Source organism: Lytechinus variegatus, chromosome 6, assembly GCF_018143015.1.
Source record: "Lytechinus variegatus isolate NC3 chromosome 6, Lvar_3.0, whole genome shotgun sequence".
In the NCBI taxonomy this organism is placed as follows: Eukaryota; Metazoa; Echinodermata; class Echinoidea; order Temnopleuroida; family Toxopneustidae; genus Lytechinus; species Lytechinus variegatus.
The window spans coordinates 43,120,117-43,138,697 of record NC_054745.1 but is presented as its reverse complement, the minus strand read 5'-3'; the positions used below and the strand labels follow the sequence as shown (position 1 = coordinate 43,138,697).

The window sequence follows — 18,581 nt, the reverse complement described above, 5'->3', positions numbered from 1 at the left end:
AATCCATTGAGAGTATACATATCTCACCATTGTCATCTAAGGCGAGTGCCAAGCGCTTGCTGATTTTGTTATATTTACATCTAATCACATGGAGCACTTTCTGAAGTAATTGTGATAATGATTCTTATACGCATCTCAATATTACGAGCGCGAAGCGCGAGCTGACAAGTTCGGAAATTCAGGCCTTAAGATGGGCTTGTTTGTAGGAATTCACTAAGACCTTATGTGTTTCACTAACCAATTAATACGAGCGCAAAGCGCGAGATGTAATTTTTTAAATAATTATTCAGATCAGAAAACAGGACATTTAATGACTGATTTTAGGCATTGATGAAGAGCAGACATATATTTCACTAATACACTCATGCGAACGTAACACGGAGACGGATTTTTTTTCAAGACCTTAACATGGGGAATCACTTTAAGTAGTCATGACAAAGAAGCATAGTTCACTTCATAAAAAAATAATAACTCGGAGTGCAAGAATTGACTTGAAAACGGGAGGTTTTCGTACAACTCGATTATATATCTCTTTAAACAGACAATTCGAGCACCAGGAACAATAAAGACATAGGCCCTGGGCAAATTATGCTTCATAAAGTTGTGAAAAAATGTATTTATGTAATATAACATAAAATAATCATAATATAATATACCATTATTATGAACAATAATGCTTCTTTCTCACTTATGTTTCTTTTCATTTCTCCCTCTTTTTTTCCTTTTCCCGTTGTTTTAGGGGGGCAGCCGATTAGGGGGGCATGTGCCCCCCCCCCTTCCCCCGTAGTTACACCACTGAATAATACTATTTTCATAATCAGTATATTTCTCCCTTAACAAAAGAAAAGAGAGGATGAAAGGAAGAATACAATTAAATGCAATTAAAGAATAACGAGGAGTAAGAATTTAAAAGAAAGGAGAACAACAACACAAATAGGAAAGGAAAAGGGGAGTAGTAGAAGAAGAGAGAGAGAGAGGGAGAGAGAAGAAAAGGATAGTAAAACGAGTAAGAAAGTGAGATGAATGGGAAGGAGGGGGAGAGGGGTCAATAAATGATCATGGTTTATCGATTTACGTTAGCAAATGGCCTATTATGAGATTTATTTCTTAATCTTGAAATATCAAATCGCTTGAAATAAATGAAAGGGCATGATTTATCAAAATGATTTATCTCATTGTAGGGTACGTTAAATGAGAGAAACAAATGAAATTTAACCTGATTGGGTAAACTCTCTCTTTAGGCTGTTAGGTTCCTCAGACATTCGCCGTAGATGGCGTAGTTCCCGATTCAGCACAACTTGAAGGTGTAATCCAGACTAAAAATGATATAATTTAAAGAGAAAAAGAATAAAATCAGACAAAGATTACAATAGAAAACAACAAGTTAAAAACATTTTTTTTTCTATGGAACCCTTCTATGCATGTAGTATGGCTACAGGGGTGCCCATTAAGACGCACTGGCTGAATATATGTAATGTGTTTGATTTGTACCTTTTTAAAGGTATTGTCACAAGTCGAGTTCCTACATTGTCATTTTTTTAAATATATTTTTTCTTACTTTTATCTCCCAAAATTTAACTGAGGAAAAGATTCCTTAATATTAACGTTTTAAAAAAATACTGGTCAATGATCAGGGCCTATTCAATTGTATAGCAAAATAGCTTCGTGGCAAATCGCCGCCGATTTTCTTTCTTCGCGCTCGTCGCTATGGTAATTATGCAAATTAGTTCACCGAGCGTACGTGGCTCGTAATTGAATCTGTACGAATGTATATACGTACACGTATGTGCCACGCCCAAGTTGATACGTCGGGTAAGGTGTATTGGTTGGTGTACAAGCTAGTAGCAGGCATTACGGTTTTTTTTTTTGCTTTCGTTGAGTGAAGACATGAGAGCGGTGTTGGCTCAGTCCGTAACGCGTCTGCCCGTGGAACCAAAGGTCGTGGGTTCGAGTCCACCCGGGCGGATGACTGAAGCCAGTGCGTTGTGTGTAAACGTCTCTCCCATGTTTCATGGATGCAGGCTATGTTACAATGGAAACCACTCCGTCCCTCGGATAGGACGTTAAATGGAGGCCCCGTGTAGAGGAGAGTCACCACCTTTGCACGTTAAGAACCCACTGCACTATTCGTATAAGAGTAGGGGGAAACCCTGGTGTAGTGGTCCCTGCATTCCCCCAATCAGTTATATCGGGAGGAGAGACCTGTGGGTCATAGTGATTCAGTTCGCTTTTCGCCTCCCAGGCACAGGTGACGCCAAACAAATAATAATAATAATAAAAGTCGTCTTAGTTTAATTCCTGCCAGTCGCCATTTCATGTTTCCTGAGTTGTATCTTCGAGTTATTTAGTCACCAAATGAATCTTATTTTTGAAGTCTTCAGTAATTATTTACCAAGCTTTTAATCAACTTATGATCGAGACGTGTAGAGAAGTCGTCCTTTTTGGTGTATCTGAAAAACCCACTGCGGTGAGTTCCATCGTCGGGACTGGAGTCGGCTACCCTATCGGGTACGATTATGCAGCCAATACTGATCGTCAAGGACAGCTCAAGGTCGTCGTTTTGGGACGTCGCAACACTGTTCAGATCACAGATTTGTCGCAGAAATAACGACAGCGCCATCACCGGCAAGAGTTGGAACCGTGTTTCAAAACCAAGGGGCCCCACCCTACCGCGAACTGATAATCAGGTTTCGTGTGAATGCGTGTGTGTGATTGGGTGTGGGTGTTTCATTTAGTCCGTCAATATATTTCCTCTTCAATTGATATATGATTCAAACTGTCAAACTCCAGCCGTCCCCTGAGGGGTTAACCGGACTTCGATATGCCATCACTTCGTTATGTAGCAGATACTGAAAATACTACTTTTTGTATCCAAGTGGTTTGCTGTATAAGAGAAATATCTTTTTTTCTCAATCATGGGGTCTACAAATTAGTAACACTCTTCTACCCAAGCCTATGATCGTGCCTAATAATGAAATATCTCAACTCCCCGTATTCTGGTTTACAATCTCTTTAAGGACCACGACCATTTTAAAAAGATACTCGACTTTCTCACCTCATTTCACTTCTCCCTCTATCAACTTTTCTTAGTCCTTACACATGGTGTACCGTAAACAACTATCACGATTGCTCATACCCCCATGCGATATGAAAACCTTCAAACATAATCTGACACATATCTTATACGATAAAGCACCATTCATATGTATATCGTAACATTCTTGGAACATATTCAAATAAACAAAAGAAATAGATCTAAATGACATTGATTCACATACTGTATGTACACTAGGACTAATGGAATAATGGAAAGATTAGAAGTGTCATTTATTTTATATTCGTTATCAAATTGTCTTGAAAGTTTCGGTATTTCCCCTAATGTTATCCCTGATCTTAAAATGATCAAATCTTTAAAACGAATTTCACTGAATTAACCTATTAATCCAAATGTTATATTCATTTAAGTGTGAAACCTCGGTATCTTATAACATGTACCTTACCACTATATACAGGCTTGTACGGTCCACTGCTAAATTCAGCCTGCTTTATCTTTTTTTGTGTGTTTTTATCAACCTAGAACAGAAACTTGTAATTAATTGTAAATTCGAGTTGTATATGACAGGAGGTGCGTTACGATTATTTCTGTCCATCCCGGTTTTAATTACAATTGCATATACCTGACGATTCCACTCTATGTGGAGACTATGAAGAATCAGCAACACAATCGCTTACCTATTTGTTATTGATTCCTTCTTTGTCCTATAAGGGAATGATGATAAAAACCTTTATTACGAACTACTTACCTATATGTACTTATAATTCTGTAATGGAAACAAATCCAGTGGCCCAAAGAGATTATATAAATATGACTCAAACAAAATGGCGTGTCGTTGATTGTAATCACACGTTGCCATATGGTGACCTCGTATTAATAGTGAGAGATATTTCCCACATACAAGGTGAGATACCACACAAAAGAGAATGAAATGACAAAATATAAATGATATCACCAATTTTCTATGGTAATATTTTTACAGCCTCGAACTGGGTGTGGTTCAGCGCTTCTATCGATCGAATATGAATCAATACAAATCAGTGGTCATGATGATTATAAAGAGAAAGTGAAAGAGGGAGGGAGGGGTGGGGGGGGGGGGGGGTAGGGGGGGGGACATACTGAGTAGAACATTGTGTCATTCAGTGTAATCACAGTGTGTACACATAGTGGATTATGTGAAAATATTATTAACCTAGCCCCAAAATACTTGTCCGATTGTTTAGAAATTTATGTCCCAGGTAGAAGAACTAGATCCTCTGAAGACCCACTTAACATGCTTAAATTATCATATCCAACAGAAAACAGACGGGAGATAGAACATTCACCGTTGCATTCTCAATGAAATGGTACAAACTCCCTCTCACAATAAGACAATCCCCAACAATCGAGTCCTTTAAGAAGTCCCTTAAAACTCTTTTGTTCTAGGCAAATGCCTTCATTTAAAATGTCCTTCTAATGTTTTGTTTGTATAAATATGTTAAAGGGGAATCCAGCCTTAGCCATAATATGTTGTGTTGGGAAGGAGAAAAATAAATAAGAATGAATGGTGAAAGTTTGAAAGAAATCGGACAAGCAATAAGAAACTTATAGCTGCTTTAGAACTGAGATCACTTGATGCAGATTTCAAATTGGCTACCGGGTGAGTAAATTATGCAAAGGCAAGGACAACTTTCCCAAAGGACATGTACTTTATTATCAGGGATTTGTGGTTTTCTCCCAAGTACCCATTCTCCTGAGGTAGTAATCTAAATATAACCCATGCAGTATATTGTTTTACGTCCTCATGGAAGAAAAATAGAATTTGAAATTAAACTTTTGGGAAAAATGACATTTTAGCCATAATATGTACTGGAGTACATAGAAGAGACGTCCTTGCCTTACATCACTATGACATCCCATTTGCGGCAATTTGAAGTCTCCATGGGTATAGTGATTACCAACATTTACAACTTTTGAAAATTCATAACTTTCTTGTTGTTTGTCCAATATTGTTCAAACTTTCACCTATCAACTTTTCTGATTTTTCTTTTCCTTATAAAAACAAGTTTTATTGTCTCACCTGCATAGCAGAGTGAGACTATAGGCGCCGCTTTTCCGACGGCGACGGCGTCAACATCAAATCTTAACCTGAGGTTAAGTTTTTGAAATGACATCATAACTTAGAAAGTATATGGACCTAGTTCATGAAACTGGCCATAAGGTTAATCAAGTATTAATGAACTTACCTATTAGAGTTGAGTTAATGTCAATGACCAAGGTCAAAGGTCATTTAGGGTCAATGAACTTAGACCATGTTGGAGGAATCAACATCGAAATCTTAACCTGAGGTTAAGTTTTTGAAATGTCATCATAACTTAGAAAAATAATGGACCTAGTTCATGAAACTTGGACATAAGGTTAATCAAGTATCACTGAACATCCTGCATGAGTTTCACGTCACATGACCAAGGTCAAAGGTCATTTAGGGTCAATTACCTTTGGCCGAATTGGGGGATCTGTTGAATTCCCATCATAACTTTGAAAGTTTATGGATCTGATTCATGAAACTTGGAAATAATAGTAATCAAGCATCACTGAACATTTTGTGCAAGTTTCAGGTCTCATGATTAAGGTCAAAGGTCATTTAGGGTCAATGAACTTTGGCCGAATTGTGGGTATCTGTTGAATTACCATCATAACTTTGAAAGTTTATTGATCTAGTTCATTAAACTTGGACATTAAAGTAATCAAGTATCACCGAACATCCTGTGCGCGTTTCAGGTCACATGACCAAGGTCAAAGGTCAATGAACTTTGGCCGAATTGGGTTATCTGTTGAATTACCATCATAACTTTGAAAGTTTATGGATCTGATTCATGAAACTTGTACATAAGAGTAATCAAGTATCACTGAACATCCTGTGCGAGTTTCAGGTCACATGATCAAGGTCAAAGGTCATGTAAGGTCAATGAACTTTGGCCATGTTGGGTTTTTATGTTGAATAACCATCATATCTCTGTAAGTTTATTGGTCTAGTTCATAAAAAGTGGACATATAGAGTAACCATGTATCACTAAACATCTTGCGCGAGTTATAGCACTGCTGCTATATTGAACTGCGTGATGCAGGTGAGACGGCCAGAGGCATTCCACTTGTTTGGGTTGGATTCCCTTTAACTGAAATGGGGAGCGCTTGTGGAAAAACGTGTTATAAATATTAAGTATATACTGAGTATTATACCTGATTAATTTCTTTTTTTAATTATTATAACAAATACATGTATCGACATATACATTTTGAAATGTGAGTGACCCCCATCATAAGCTTTAGAAAGGGGAAGGAAAACCAGAAACACATAATAATTTCAATAACAATAATAATAATAATAATAATGATAATAATAATAATGATAATACTACATGAATGAAGAATCATCTTGATTCTAAAAGATGAGGTAGTAGGCATTGAATAACAGGTTATTTGTGAATTGTATCTATGACTTAGGATAGGATAAGTCAATATGTCAGGTGGGTTGGCCTGTGTTATCATCTCCAATAATTTACATTCGAACATGATATTGCTTATGATGAATCATATGACAAGATTTACATTCGAACATGATATTGCTTATGATGAATCATATGACAAGATTTACATTCGAACATGATATTGCTTATGATGAATCATATGATATGATTTACATTCGAACATGATATTGCTTATGATGAATCATATGACAAGATTTACATTCGAACATGATATTGCTTATGATGAATCATATGACAAGATTTACATTCAAACATGATATTGCTTATGATGAATCATATGACAAGATTTACATTCGAACATGATATTGCTTATGATGAATCATATGACAAGATTTACATTCGAACATGATATTGCTTATGATGAATCATATGATATGATTTACATTCGAACATGATATTGCTTATGATGAATCATATGATATGATTTACATTCGAACATGATATTGCTTATGATGAATCATATGACAAGATTTACATTCAAACATGATATTGCTTATGATGAATCATATGACAAGATTTACATTCAAACATGATATTGCTTATGATGAATCATATGACAAGATTTACATTCAAACATGATATTGCTTATGATGAATCATATGACAAGATTTACATTCAAACATGATATTGCTTATGATGAATCATTTGATATGATTTACATTCAAACATGATATTGCTTATGATGAATCATATGACAAGATTTACATTCGAACATGACATTGCTTATGATGAATCATATGACAAGATTTACATTCAAACATGATATTGCTTATGATGAATCATATGACAAGATTTACATTCGAACATGATATTGCTTATGATGAATCATATGACAAGATTTACATTCAAACATGATATTGCTTATGATGAATCATATGACAAGATTTACATTCGAACATGATATTGCTTATGATGAATCATATGACAAGATTTACATTCGAACATGATATTGCTTATGATGAATCATATGAAAAGTATGGTCATGATGATAATGGAGGTATATGATTGTCACAATGCGACTGTAGTCTATTTAGTGTTAACCCCTAGTAACCATTCAGCTTGTATATAATAAAAGGAATTTGGGTGGTTGACTCTTGTCATAGTCCCAGAGTCAATCAACTGTATCTTTAAGTAAGTGATCAAACCCGCTGGGGTGTAAGGATTAGAATTTTACTTGACTTCTTGACAAGCTTAGGTCATGAGCATTGGGTCATTTAACTTGATATATTTTGTTAAGTTCAATGGGTCTCTAAAATTCTATAGATGTTTGTTTTTATGTATGAGAGGAAAAGATTGTTGAGAATGTTTGAGATGGGAGTTTTGAATAGGTGAAATTAAAGCTTGGATAGTTAAGTAGTTTTAATTGGATATGTTCAGCGTGGAAGAGTAAAGCAGAGGAATATTGAGAATGTTAATGACTTTGTCTTTGTGAGAGTCAAGATGGAGTGGTGTTTGAGTAAAAGCAAATCAGAAATCGTTTGATTCTGGGAGAGGAAGACCCTTCCACATTTGGTCTTAACTCGGAGTGTGAGGGTGTGGTTCTCGTAGGCCATTACTTTGGGTGAATGTTGCAGGCTGTGTAGTGCAGGCACAGCTGAGTCTTAATCCCCATCGTTGGCAGGCTGGATCCAGGCAGCACAGGCCAGGTAAAGCCACCACATCTGCCCTCATCTCACCAGGCACGACTGTTCCAAAGAACTGGACGAGCTGGGCTCGTACTTCATCCTCGAACTCAGAGTTCGTGACTTGTGATTCATCGTAGCAATCTTCGTACTGTGGCTCTCAGCCCTCATCATTTCGTCCGCGATTCTGGACTGGCTTTTCGTTGAGAGTTCGCTCGCTTTACTTCGCGTCGTCGAAGCCACCGCAGCTCGCTCTTAGACGACTATATTCATCGGACCAACGATAGTCATTGACGATGTCGAAGGGGTCCTTATTCTGAACTATATAAATTATAACCAGATTAGATATACTACGGTCCAGTGTAGGTATTCATCCAAGTATAAACCCTCTTTTGATGAAACTTAATTGGTGGAATTAATAACCAAAAATATTGTCATGTTTGGATGCCAAATTATTAGGCCTTGATTAAATATAAATAAATCACTCTCATTAGATACATATTGCAACATATTCAGTATAGGTTAATTCATGCTGATGTTAACTGCTAAATACAGTTTGATGTTATGTTGATATGCATGTGATTCATGATTTAATTCTGATTATTCAATTTCTTTAACTATATGTACATTTATAGAGCTGGTCGCTCTGAATTAAATTTATGTTACATATAGATATTGAATGATTGTGTGATTATTGCAAGTGGTAACTACGTTCATTTCAAACAGAACCAAATCTATTACCAGACTGGGAATTTCAGTCCCAAGATCTGACAATGATGATCATGATGGTAATAATAATTGTCGTATTAACGCATGATGATCATCAATCTCTTTCCCCCGTTTATTATTTTGTTTATTGTTATTGAGTGACACCATTTTTCAGGTGTTAATTCGAGTCTGTCATTTCCCGAACAACAAACGTCGATCGACCCTCATGGTCCTGATAGAAATACCCCCCCCACACACAATCCCTCTCTCCATTGCACTGATCTCCCCCATTCTATATTCCTCATCTCTGTTCTCCATCTATATCTATTTCTCTTGTGGACTCTCTCCTCATCACACACTCACACACACACACTCCCACACACCTCTCTCTCTCCACTGTAGTAACATTCTCCCCCCCTTCCCTTATCCTCGCATCTTTGTCCTTCATCTGCATCTATCTTTCTCTTGTGGACTCCCTCCTCAACATACGCACGCACACACACACACACACACACACACACACACCCATTCACACATATGCACACTCTTTCTCCACCTTCCCTCTCTCTCCCTCTCTCTCAAATCAATTCATTTCCTATCTCTGTTCCCCTCTGTATAATGTGATATGGATGATCATAAAACATTACACCCCCTTCGCTCTACTCCCTTACATCCCTCTCATTAATAGCCAATAGTAGTGTCTTGTAACATAAAGAAATAAAATCAATCTTACTATCAATCGTATCACATTGCAGTAAATATTGCTCGTAAAATTGATTTCTTTCATGTACATATAGTATATACAACATATACCTCAGTTACAATGTTAATGTGAAGCCGATTATTGTTTTATTATTCACAAAATAATCTTCACAAGTTTTCAGATATCATGGAATAAAGCAAACGATGTTTAATGTATGTCTACATTCAGCCATAAAGAAGTGATTTAACAACAGAATCCAATGTACAACAATTACGATCAGTGGACCGGTAACACAAATATACAATCATTGCCAGTATTGATTCTGGTCGGTTCATTGTGATTATTCTGAACAATCATGTACATTCAACCGTGATCTTGATTAGTCATTTCCATTTTACGATTGTTTGTATGCCTATGTGAAGCGGTAACTAAATTGAATATTCCAAATACGATTCTCGTACTCAGCGATTGAACAGTCATATCCATCTGTTTCAATTTATTGTTCGAAATCAGTTTGATCAAAACATACATCGACAATAAAACAACAACTGTGATTTAAAGCAAGATATTCCCTAGAACAATAGATTACAGGCAAACGATTTAAAGTGAGATAGAAAATTCAAGGGAAGATCTGACATCATGTTGCTTCTACACAAGACCAAAAGTCAACGAGAAAGAAATCAATAAATGTTCGGTGGAGATAGATCAAGCATAACAACCATTCAGAGTTTGTGCCTTCCATTAATAGCACCTACTCAATAACATGCCTAATAAATGAAATTGAATAAATTTCCTAATTTACGATTCATGACGAATAAATATAATTAATCTTTATTACAGCTTGTATAAAAAATAGTGATATTTACTTATTTTTACATATATGAATACGTGTTTGGTACTGCAAAATCTTAAAAAACTTTTTGAATTGTTCCGGGCTGGAAATATTTAGTACCTAAGTAAATAGAGTAAAATTCACAGAGTGCTGAAAATTTCATCAATATCTGATAAAAAAGCAGCAAAGTTTATTGAATTTTAAAGTTTAACAATTTATTGTGAAAACAGTTATATGCACATTACATGAATATTCATTAGATGGACCGATAATGTAGCATTCCCACTTTAATTTTCTTATGTTATTACATGTGATAATAATTGTTTATCTTTCTTTCATACTGTACGTGTGTGAAAAATATATGTCCCTTGTAATGAAACAAGTTGCAGCAATAAATATCTAATGCACTTAATCAGTTGTTATTCCAGTAGTTTTGGCTCTTGAAGGAAAAAAAATGAATAAACCAAATTCATAAAATAAAATACAAAGGAAAATGTGAGATATGACATAATCAGTTTGCTCACTGAATATTCATGAGGACATGCCTAGAACTGTCCCGGGAACAATGCAAATCTTTAAAATGCCTTAAGTTTTTATCAAATTTTCATCCAATTTTCAGTGTTTCGTTTGTGTTAATCTGTTGAAATCATATTATTTTCATCCCGGAGTACCTTTTTAAAAACGATCATATGTAATGGTCAAGTCTACCCCAGACAAAGTGTTGATTTGAATACATAGAAACAAAATCACATTACCATAATGCTGAAAATTTCATCAAAATCGGATGTAGAATGAGAAAGTTATGACATTTTAAAGTTTCGCTTATTTTTCCCCAAAAGTGACATACAATTACAGACAGTCGATGATGTCCCTCACTCACTATTTTTTTTAATAGTTTGAATTATACAATATTTCAATCTTTACAGATTTGACAGTAAGGACCAACTTGACAGAGCCATAATTATATGAAAAAAGGCTAATTCCACATGATCAGGATGGAATTAATCAATTTTTCACTTGACATTGAAAATAAAATTATAATATTTCATATTTCGCATAATAAAATACAAAAAATAGTGAGTGCATGGCGTCATCAGTTCCTCATTTGCATACAGACCAGAATGTGCATTTAATTGTTTTTGTGAAATCAAGGAAATCTTTAAATGTCATAATTTTTTTTTACTCTTGTTATTCTTGTTCGATTTTACTCTTTTTTTACCATTCTTTGGGGGTGGATTTGTCCTTTAATTTTTTTCGACATGCAATTATCAGATACTCATTATATAAATTATGCTGAAGATGAAAGTGAATTATTTGCCATTAAAGAAAAGCATTGTGATTTCTAACAAATTGATAAATTATGAGTTTATGTAACATGGCTTTCATATTATTATATCACTGAATATATATATATATATATATATATATATATATATATATATATAAACTGACACCATTGAATAATAAGCTCACTACACCACAGATACGAAAAAGAAGTATATAGAAACGCACACACAAAATATATATTGAGAGAGTCAAATTTCAACATGCTTTCAATAAGTCACAAGTAGTGTAATATTTTACTATGATACCAAAATTTATGAGAATTATAAGTTTTAACAAAAAGGAAGTCATATAAATATATATTTTTTTTGGGGGGGGAACAATTGAACTTTCAATTTTCATTAATTTTGCTGAATAAATAGTCAAGTACAAACACTGCCTGAAACGATTATTGGCAAATCACGAGAAGATATATTGCCGGTCAATTGAATAATGTATCATTGATGGTTCCAAATAATATCTACAACATTTTCATGATCCATAATGGGGCAGCCCTGATTTTTCTGAACCTATTGTTGGCAATGTCCCGTACGACACATGAAATGACCCATGGGTGATCGATTTATCCCATACCGATCTAATTACTGTCCTTCATTTTTCAATAATTGTCCTATTAAAAGTTGACCCGTACGACACACAATATAACTTATATTGCATTTAATTGCAGGATCTGGATTCAGAAACTATAAATATTAGGCCTATTTTAATATAAGTAATTGATTTGACATAAAGTGAACTGAAAAAGTACTTTTTTATTTCCATAAAACATGAAATAGTTGATTCTAACCATTTTAATTGACTTCATGTAGGCGTATTCTTTTGTGAATCCCTTCAACTATATGGGTGATTTTCACTGGTCAGAGCTGGTTAAAATCTTTGTCATTGAGCATGAAAAGAAAAACCTTTATAATTGATTCATCCTAGCCTGGAAGATGACTTCCTCTTGCATGCTAATGAGAAATTATTATAAGATGTAAAAAAATATTCACCTATCAATCATCTATTTGGACTTCCCTTGATGATCACTATTTTTTTATATACAGTATTGAAACTCCTTACTGTTTTCAAGTTGTAAAAAAAATCTGGAAAATAAGACAAATCAGGTTGTTAAAAAAAGTGGAAAATAAGACTAACCATATGGTTTCATGAAATGCAAAAAGGTTTGAAAAAGTAGAATCGCATTTCTTCAGAAAAAATATTTTGTGGAATTTCAAGTGACAGTTGTGACATATATCATGTATATATACATTTTATAGAAAAAAAATCATAACATTTTAGCCCCACAATTTACACAAACAGTTTCATTCATTCATTGTTTAAATAGTGTATAGGAAATCATCAATTGATTCACTAATATATAACTTCACACAAAACCTCAAGTTTTTCAGCTCGTAAAAATTCTGTGAACCATTGTACATTTCCCATCATGAAAAACAAACGATAATATATTGCTCCCGATTGTACATAATAATTATTGAGGTTACTTATTATATTATCCTGAATGACTACTTATTAAAAGGCTTTTTATTAAAAGGAAGAATTTAGGGGCAATGCTCCCCTTATGATTGATAAAAAGTTTATTGTTTTATTCCGCATACATTCGTAATTCCGAAGCTTTCTTATTCCGAAGGTTCGTTTATTCCGAAGGTTCGTATTTCCGAATTTCCGTTAGTCCGAAAACGAAATGAATTTCGTAATTCCGAAGGTTCTTTTCGTAATTCCGAAAGTTCGTTAATCCGAAAACAAAATGAGGTTCGTAGTTCCGAAGGTTCGTTAGTTCGAAAACGAAATAAGATTCGTATTTCCGAAAATGATATTAATTCATTTTGGTAACAAAAACAGTGTTGTCATTACAAAATAGCGATCGATGATACATACATGTGTGTGTTGTGGCCAAAGCATGTATTGCGTTAAAAATAGGCGCCCGGATCAGGTCAGAGTTTATATTTAAAATTTCTGTTCGCGCTTCTTGCTCGTAGTTACTATCTAGTTACATAGGCATCTCGTTATAAAGATCACAAACATATTGCCCATCATATTTAAAATAAATAGCTCGCGCTTCGCGCTCGCATTGTTTAAAAAGGGCTTAATGTTAATACATATTTACTTTATTTTATAAAAATAAAGCTAATTATGGACTGTTAGGACTACCCTTTCAAAGAAACATTCAAATCAACTTTCAGCTGCCGATCGAGGAAAATATGGGTGAAAAAATTCGCCCCCCCCCCCTATTGGCGAAAGTAGGATCCGCCGGGGGGGGGGGCAGGGGGCACTTGCACCTCAAAGCGAAAAAGAAAAACGGGGAAATGCGATTTTTCCAAAATGGGAAATTCCTTTAAAAAAATGTGCCGTTTTTCGAAATAAAATACTCGTTTTAAAGTATGCTTTTTAAATTAGTTTTCAGGCTGGAATATTACAAATTTTCAGCTCGCGCTGCACACTCTCAATCATTCGATTCGGGTGAAATATGTATCATAAAGAGGTCACTTTATGCATTCTTTAACAGGTTCCTTTCTGGTCAGTATATTTAAGCTCGCGTTTTACGCTCGTGTTAATTCTTTAGTTAGTTACATCTTTTTAATGACAGCAGAAACCTGCTCGGATATTTTTTATTTTCATTTCTTGTTGAAATGCTCTAAAGTTTTTAGCTTGTGATTCACGCTCTCAACACCTCGCAATAGTGCCATTTTAAGAATAATTGACCACCCTAAACGAGCTTTGCAACTTCAAATTTGAAAAAAAAATCAAGCCGCTCGCTCAGTATACTCTCTCGCGAAAAATAAAGCCTATTTACATCTTTCCATAATCAGAAGTCAGTTCAAAAAGGATTTTCTCTACTTAATTACTATAAAAAACACACAATGACTTCACGCAGATGATAATCTGAAGGTAAAAGTATTACCAAAGTGCCCATATTGACGCATGAGTTTCATTTTGGCTTTGAGCCCCAAACGAAAATTCGTTCGGCCGCCTTGCCTATCCATCCTCATAACAATTGAACGGCAACAGTGTCCCCCGCCTTTCCCACTTGCCTTTGCTTTCCCAGTTTTCATTTTTCGGATTAACGAACCTTTGGAACAACTAACCTTATTTTGTTTTCGGATTAACGAACCTTCGGAACAACGAACCTTATTTCGTTTTCTGATTAACGAACCTTATTTCGTTTTTCGGATTGGTGAACCTTCGGAACAACGAACCTTATTCGTTTTCTGATTAACGAACCTTATTTCGTTTTCGGATTAACGAACCTTCGGAACAACGAACCTTATTTCGTTTTCGGATTATCGAACATCGAGATATAGGCAATTTACGTGTTTCGGAGTTACGAAGTGTAACCCTGTTATTCAGGTTGTCCAGTACAACACTCAAGTGTCTGTTCAACACATATGTGTCCCGTATGACACACAAGTGTCCCGTACGACACATTATTTTGTTTATGATATATTGACAGAAATATTCAATCAAAAGTGGTTTCTAACGTAATGAATGTCTTGAGTTTGATAGGATTATCATTATCATCAGCCATATAAAGTGATCGAAGAAGTCAAAGAGACATAAAGTAAAAAAGTTTGGCTTCAAATTAGAGATGTCCCGTACGACACATTTTGATTTTCCCGTACGCCCCAATGTTCTCAAAATTGTAATTTGCTTTATTTATTAATGTACTAGTATTTTGATGATCACCTTTAGTTAGTGGAATATTTTTTGTTTTTCTTGTCAAAAAACTGTCAAATGTTTCTAAATGTCCCATCATCATCGTAACCACCATCATTATCACCATCGTCATCGTCGTAATCATCATCACTACCATCATCATCATCATCTTACCATTATCATCATCGTCATCATCATTATTGTCACCATCATCATTATCATAATCACCATTCCTACTAATTATTCTAAAACTTTTATCAGAATACGTACTACATTTAAAAAATGGTAATTTGCAAAACAAACCCCGGGAAATTAACGTTGAATAAAGATGCAAAGTTATAAGGTTACAGTAGGCATATATTTTTGAAATATTTTTCATTGTCTTAAAGGAATGTATTCTGCTTGTTAGTATGTCTCATAGTCGTCATAGTGAATGCAATGATTAATTGATCCCCACCTAACGTTTATAATGTGAGTCTCTTTTCGAATACGAGAATACTATCTCCATCACAAGCAATTATCTTGCCTGATGATGAGATCATTACACGAGAGTAGATATGGTAAAAAAGCCTCGTATCCTCATCAGATAGTCTAGTTGATAGAGGGAATGACGTCACTCTTCTCTTCTTCACTTCATTCCCACTCATCACCTGATCAATCACACACGTCTTGTACTCATCATCTGATGTCACAACGTAGAGATCGTCTGTTATAGGATCAACACCGACACTCAAGATGACGTCACTGTGGGGGATTTCCCTTTGACCACCCTGTCGGTCTATGATTAGTACTCTCTTACCAGGAGGGTCAGATTTAGCGATAATATGACCTGATGATAGCACACCTCGCATCAGTACATCCTGTTTACATGTGATGGTATTCACGATCTTACAATCAGCTGGGTTGATGACGTATATCCTAGACTGACCCCACTCAGCAGCGATGATCATCCCATCACGGTCAACAGCTACATACACCTGTGAGGTATCGCGCGTTGTGTTTCTTGGTATTGTGACGTCATTGATGCGCATCCATTGTCTGTCATACACACTGATGCATCCAGTCAAACTGTCCCCTGTACAACCTTTACACCATCTACCGCACACTAACTTGTCATCATTCAGTAATGCACAGGAGACTACAAATGATGTATCAGTACCCGTTATCACTCTCTGGATGTGTTTAGTGTTTATATCTAACATGTATGTATGCTGGCTACCTCCCACCCAGTCGGTGATGATCATATTACATTCATCTAAGCAGCCAACAATAAGTGGGACTTTGATTTCATCTTTGACACTATCACTGAGCATCCACTTGCCATCATACCCACCAATCCTACCATCATACTTCTCTCTCCCAACACCCTTCACAAACCTCACACCTGATATTCTATCAGTGATTTGTTTCACATCATTCTTATAAAGTGGTTTCTTTAGTTTATCACTCACTGACATGTTCACACTATGACCGTCTTTAACAATGTTTTTATCGTCTTCTAGTACTGTATCTATGGTCTGTATTGCATTCTCTATTGCTTTTGTGTCATCCTGCAATGATTTCATCAACTCTCTGAATTTCCTATCCTTTTCTTTAACAATGTTATCAATGTCTCTATGAAGACCAATCTTCTTATTGTCCATGTGTCTTTGTCTAATCTGTGCATTTGTATGGATTACTTCAAGTTGTTTCTCTCTCTCTTCATTGTTCTTTCGAATCTTTTCATTGATCTTCATTATCTCTTCTTCAAGTACTTGATCCTGATCATCAAAATTATGGTTGATTTTGTCAGCCTCCATCTTCTCCTTGACTTTATCTGTGGTGATCGCATCCATGATTATGTAATTAACTTCATCTCTCAAAGCTTGTAGATGGGTGTCTGTGTCTTTCGTGCATTGGTCAATTTCATCTTCATACAGACGACCTTCTTTCAATTTGTCCCTCCTTTTTCTTTTAGAACTGTTAGCCTCGCCCCACTGTCTTTTATTGCATCATTTATATCTTGTCTCTCGCAAGGCTGTTGATGTTTGATCATAGCGCATGAATAACACAATGGAACACCATGAGATTTACAATATAATTTTACCTTTTCATCATGTTCTTCACAATAAATATTTGGCCCACCCCTTTTAACTCTTGCGATGCATCCTTCTTTAAAGGCGCAGTCATCACAGAGTCTCTTCTTCTCCTCCACATAGTACGTCACATCTGTGATTGATTGACAGTCCTTTCCTTCACATTGTTGGTCTGGGTTGAAGTTAGTTGCCATGGTGACCAGAGTAGTGATCTGATGGAAATGAAAGACAAAAAAATTAAGAAAGGAAGACAGATAGCTAGATAGAGAGAGAGGGGGGTGGGTGGGGGCGAGCATTGTGTTTGTATGTAGAATTAGTGAATAAGAAAAGCTTTACAAAATTGAAAAACATTTTACCGATTTCAAAAATAATAAATCCTAGAAATGATTTCTCTCCTTACGTTTGCAAATCCCTATTATGAACAATTCTCTTTCTTAATCTTAAAAAAATCTTAGAATTAACGATGCCATAAATCACAAGAAAAAATATTTCTGATTGTTGTGAGAAAATAAGAAAAAAATTGTTTTTCATAATTTGACATTTTACCTGTTGTGGTAAGAGCTCTCCAAGATGCCTTATTCATCAAATATTCAGCGAAGATGGCGTGGTTTCTAATGCAGCAGAAAGATGAAGGTGTACTCCAGGCTGAAAATAATATGAATTGAATAGAATAGAAATAATAATGTCAGACAATTATTACGATGAAAATAGGGATTAATAAATTTATGATTTTTTCTATTTCTATGGAACCCATCTATACATGGCTTTGTAAATACAAATCTCCTGACCATCAGGTTGTTATTAACTTACACAATTAATCTAAAGTGATTTACTCAATTTTTTTTCCACAAATGAAAAAATAAGATTTTTAACCTATAATGTTGATCGAGGTTTTTTGTGCTCGTTAAAGCTTTCTTGGTTTATATACATGTGTACATGCAATCATATTCTTTATGCTTTGAGTAAGCATAACCAGTTAGATAAGTAACGTGCGTAAGCCTTGATGTGGAATGTTTAATACCCCCCTTCCCCGAACATTGGTCTCACGAACTGAAATTTTG

The 18,581-nt window shown here is 35.3% G+C and overlaps 1 pseudogene; it reads right to left on the bottom strand.

The window, feature by feature from the left end:
- Positions 1 to 15,909: 15,909 nt before the first annotated feature.
- Positions 15,910 to 17,714, bottom strand: LOC121416672 (annotated as a pseudogene).
- Positions 17,715 to 18,581: the final 867 nt, after the last annotated feature.